The following is a 5,517-nucleotide window of genomic DNA, read 5'->3' as shown; positions in this document are numbered from 1 at the left end:
AAAGGGGCATGAGCGTCTCACTCAGCGTGACCACTGGACCAGCTCAGATAATAATTAAACATCCCAAACCTGCAATTCGAACAAAGAAGCTCGTCAGTGGAGTCCATCCATCCACAAAGGACATTGGAAAGAGTCAAACTGCTCCTTCTCATTGACAAAAACCATGTGTTTAATATTGGATCTTCAATATGCAACGTGTAGTAAGAGCTCATTTCTCTGAGCATAAATTCTTGAAGACATATAAACTTTGTTTGGATGTCACATTATTTACTAGAAAAAACATTTTTATGAAGGGAAAATAATATACGTGAGTCTAAATAGGAGACAGGATTCAAATTTTCATCATTTCACAAAATGCATCTCCATCTGAATTGTCTTGTGATTTTTGTGATAGAGAAGAGAATGAGGAGCAAGCGACAGTCCACGTTCCTGTTAAGCCCTGGCCGTCCTTCTCATCCACGTGCTGCCTGTGGAAAATACACCTGGGGCTCCCCTGAGCCTGCTCATGCTGTGTGTCACCCGGATAGTTGTGCAAGTCACTGGTGTGCAATAGGCAGTAAACACCGACGTCGTGAATGAACGAAGAAACTACCACAAAGAGGACACAGAGGCACTTTTGTCCCTGCGTGTCATTCTAACCATGGGAGTGTGGGTCCTGAGGTGTGTGAGGGGATGTGTGTGTGTCCCGATGTGTGTGAGGGGTTGTGTCTCCTGAGGTGTGTGAGGATTGTGTGTGTGTCCTGAGGTGTGTGAGGGTTGTGTGTGTGTGATCTAAGGTGTGTGAGGGTTGTTTGTGTCCTGAGGTGTGTGAGGGTTGTGTGTGTGTGTGTCCTGAGGTGTGTGAGGGTTGTGTGTGTGTATCTTGAGGTGTGTGAGGGTTGTGTGTGTTTCCTGAGGTGTGTGAGGGTTGTGTGTGTGTCCTGAGGTGTGTGAGGGTTGTGTGTGTGTGTCCTGAGGTGTGTGAGGGTTGTGTGTGTGTGTGTGTTCTGAGGTATGTGAGGGTTGTGTGTGTGTGTCCTGAGGTGTGTGAGGGCTGTGTTCTTTTCTGTGCTCCTCTCAGGTACCTCATGGTTTTTGTTCCTGGGGAGAGACGTGGCCGGCCCCCCTCCCCTCTCCGTGGGGCAGGCAGCTTCCATCCCCATCTTCACGGTGTCTCCATGCTCCAGAGACTCCGTCATCCCTGGGTCACCCAGGGCGTGTCTCTACCCTGGCCTCACAGCACCCTGAGAAGTTTGACCCAGCTGGAAGTTGTAACGTCCTCGAGGTTCTGGAAGCCTTTCTCAGTCATCTCTACAGGTTGGGGAATGAGGCCCAGTATCTCATGTTCATTTCCACAGGGTTTTATTTGTTATCCCGAGGATGTGTGAGCTCAGACCTGTCCATCTCGCTATCAAAGCAGGTCCACCCGCATGTTTTTATCACCAGCCATCATCGATGTGTTTCAGGCTTCGCAGCTCCCCTCCTGAGCCTCAGCCAGGGTGGTTCCCGGGGCAGGGTCCCCCTATTCCTCTCTCTGCTGCGGGTCTCTGTGTACTGCTCTTCCAGGCCTGGCCAGGCCATTTTCTTCACTGAGTCTTCCCCAGATTCTCGTCCTGCAGCAAACACGTGCCACCACGGGTCAGGGCGGAGCCTCCTGGGCGTTTGGACTGTGGGGCCTTTCCCTTCTCTCTGATAAGGCCCCGTTTTCTGTTCAGCTTGGTAGTGCCTTAGCCGCGTTTCAGGCACGGTCTTCCAGGGGCCTTCTGATCTGAACATTCTGCAGAGGAAACCACGGCACATCTTTCACTCATCTTTTAAAATCAGAAGCCATTTCCACAGTCGGCTGCTTGAAGTAGCAGCAGACACACTTTTTAAAGTAGCTAAGCTGTTGAAATTTCTGGTTCAAAAGACTAATTTTATAGTGGTGCAGACCCTGACAAAAGAAATCATCTTTTATAAATACCATCACTGCAAATGGGCAATGTGACCGGGGAGCTAGTGAGATGCCATTGAGATTGGAACCCACTCCACTGGAGGTAGCTGAGCGAATTTGAGGATGACTAAATGTGGGAATACTAAGCTAGGGGAGGGGTGCATGTCATCCAAGGAATGACATGAGCTCATACTGTGCCTCAAGTGACACAGATCATAGTAGATTCCAGCGAAATACTTGCAGCTATATTGAGTTCCTCAAACTACCACAAAACTCTTACGGTAAAACTTGTGAGAGGGGAAGATAAGAGAGTATGAGCCCTGTGATCGAATCCAAATATGAATTGTAAAATACGCCTTAATACTATCACCAGTAGCTATAGTGTACAATGATAGAACAAAAAGAGAAAGATTTTCCACATTTTCTAGTTGTTCCCTCAGTGGTGCATTTTAACACTCTCAAAACTCCACTTTCTTTTGGATTTTATGAGCTGAGTCTGAATGTTATAAGTGACACACTCCTTTTTCTTTCTTGCAAGACAGGGTTTTGCTCCATTGCTCAGTCTGGAGTGCGGTGGTGCTATCTCAGCTCACTGCAACCTTGATCTCTTAGGCTCAAGCAATCCTCCCATCTCAGCCTCCCTAGTAGCTAGAACTACAGGTTCACACCACCACACCCAGCTAATTTTTAAATTTTTTGTCGAGACAGGTCTCGCTATGTTGCACTGGCTAGTCTCAAACTTCTGGGCTCAAGCAGTCCACCTGCCTCAGCCTCTTAAGTACTGGGATTACACACTCTTTAAGCATGTTCTCTGTACACTATTTTGTAAAGGTTGAGAATAAGGAAAGACATTGCCCCTTTAAGCAAACTGGTAAGGCAACATATAAAAACTACTCAATCCACAGTAGTGAGTACTTCCATTAATTACATTCTAAAGATTTTTTGTTTAAAATGAATTGGGGGAGCACATTGTGCTCTTCAAGGTAATGAACAGAGAAAAATGTCCGATGATTGTTAGCCATCCCAATAATGTATTTACCCTATGTTGTGTTATTTTGTTTTTGTAGTAGGACCCAAGTGATTAGAAAGGATATCACATAGTCAGTGACCAGCTAAGACTGAGTACGGACAGGGGAAGAAGCTAACTTACACCAAAAGGGACCTGGGGCCAGGAGACATTTCTAGATAAGCCACTCAGCCATATAACATCAACCCATGGCTTCCAATACCAGTGCTGAAGAGGCCACAGAGGAGAGAGAGTCCTGAGAAGGCTTTTAATATCTGAAAGTTGTTGTATTACAAGAAGGGAAAGTTTCTTGATATGTGTATGAAGGCCAAGATTGAGATAGAGGTACTAAGGGTGGAATGATACCACATTGAGGCTGGGAGTTTTACTTCTTTTAAATCTTTCTGTAGGTATACCTCTGTGGATCCCCACCACTTCTAAACCATAGTTACAAGGCCAATAAATACATAGAACAATATTCCTACTGCTCGTGGATCTCATGCTCTTCCTAATAGCTCTATCAGAACCCTTTATTGCTCATGACCTTGTGTCCATATCATGCTGTCTGATTATTCATCATTTTTCCTGGGTCCCCTTGATATGAAACGTGGATAAAACCATATTTGAAGAAACATGTTATAGGAAAGAAACTCCAATCCTCGACCTTGGAATCTGAGGATTTGTATAATTTGGTCTTTACACAAAAGAATTATGTAATCTGGGGCAAGTCCCTTACAACTGTATTTGAACCCAATTTTATTGCCCGTCTTAGGTCTAAACTCTCAGCTGTGAGTACTAATTTGTGGCATGAGGGTGAGGTGAAACAACAGAAGCCCATGGCACGTCATTGCAGAATATCCATTAGACTTTCGCAAAACCATCATGGATTTCAGGATCTGACTCTTGTCATCATGGGAGACCTCAGAATCTGACTGTTCGTCATCACGGGAGACATCAGGATCTGACTGCTCGTCATTACGGGAGACGTCAGGTACAGCTTAACAATTAGCTAAGGGGTTCATCTTACAGATACCTCTAATTACTGCTTTAGCTAAAAAAAAAAAAAAAAAAAAAAAAAAAACCAAAAAAAAAACAACCATGAAAGACACAGGTTTCCTGCATCATATGAACCCATAGTAAATATTTTGTGACCTGATACTTATGCAGTCAGAGCTCTGTTAGCCAAAACTAAATAATCGCCAGAAAAATGAACACTAACATTCATAATTCTGTTCTGTAAATACTACAAAATCATGGGACTTTTGAGTCATCAGTGAAAGTAAATACTTAACGCAACATGTTTCTATTCTGTTCCTTGTTATTTTGTAATTCACTAACTGTAAACTAATCTACAACCTCCAGCGCCTAGCACTGTGCAGGCCGTTGCAAGACTTAAAGATGAGTATGGCACGTGGTCCTGGGTGCCTGAGAAGTCAGGGCATAGTGAGAGAGATGAAGAGACTGCACTAGGACAATTAGCATCTAGATATTAATAGCATGGTGCTGAGCAGAGTACAAGAGGGGACACCTTTCCAGGTCTTGAGCTGAGGCAGCTTTCTGTAGGATCAGAGAGAGAGAGAAGGGATATTTCCAAAGGAAGGTGGTCAACCAAAGCCCAGGAGGAAGCAGTGGGTGCCTCCTCACCTGTGTTTCTGCACCTGTGCTTCCTCACCTGCGCCTCCTCACCTGTGCTTCCTCACCTGAACTTCCTCACCTGTCCCTCCTCACCTGCACCTGCTCACCTGTGCCTCCTCACCTGACTTCATCACCTGCGCCTCCTCACCTGCACCTCCTCACCTGCACCACCTCACCTGACTTTCTCATCTGTGCCTCCTCACCTGTGCTTCCTCACCTGCGCCTCCTCACCTGCACCTCCTCACCTGTGTCTCCTCACCTGCATCTCCTCACCTGACTTCCTCACCTGTGCCTCCTCACCTGCGCCTCCTCACCTGCGCCTCCTCACCTGTGCTTCCACACCTGCACCTCCTCACCTGACTTCCTCACCTGTGCCTCCTCACCTGCACCTCCTCACCTGCATCTCCTCACCTGCACCTCCTCACCTGCATCTCCTCACCTGCGCCTCCTCACCTGACTTCCTCACCTGCACCTCCTCACCTGCATCTCCTCACTTGACTTCCTCACCTGTGCCTCCTCACCTGAACCTCCACACCTGCGCCTCCTTACCTGACTTCCTCACCTGCACCTCCTCACCTGCGCCTCCTCATCTGCACTTCCTCACCTGACTTCATCACCTGTGCCTCCACACCTGTGCCTCCTCATCTGACTTCCTCACCTGTACCTCCTCACCTGCATCTCCTCACCTGACTTCCTCATCTGCACCTCCTCACCTGCGCCTCCTCACCTGCACTTCCTCACCTGACTTCATCACCTGTGCCTCCACACCTGTGCCTCCTCATCTGACTTCCTCACCTGTACCTCCTCACCTGCATCTCCTCACCTGACTTCCTCACCTGCACCTCCTCACCTGACTTCATCACCTGCACCTCCACACCTGTGCCTCCTCACCTGCATCTCCTCACCTGCGCCTCCTGACTTGTGTCTCCTCACCTAAGCCTCCTCACCTGACTTTGTTGCTGCG

Source organism: Theropithecus gelada, chromosome 4 (assembly GCF_003255815.1).
Source record: "Theropithecus gelada isolate Dixy chromosome 4, Tgel_1.0, whole genome shotgun sequence".
NCBI lineage: Eukaryota > Metazoa > Chordata > Mammalia > Primates > Cercopithecidae > Theropithecus > Theropithecus gelada.
The sequence above is the reverse complement of the archived record's forward strand: the minus strand, read 5'-3'. Positions refer to the sequence as shown.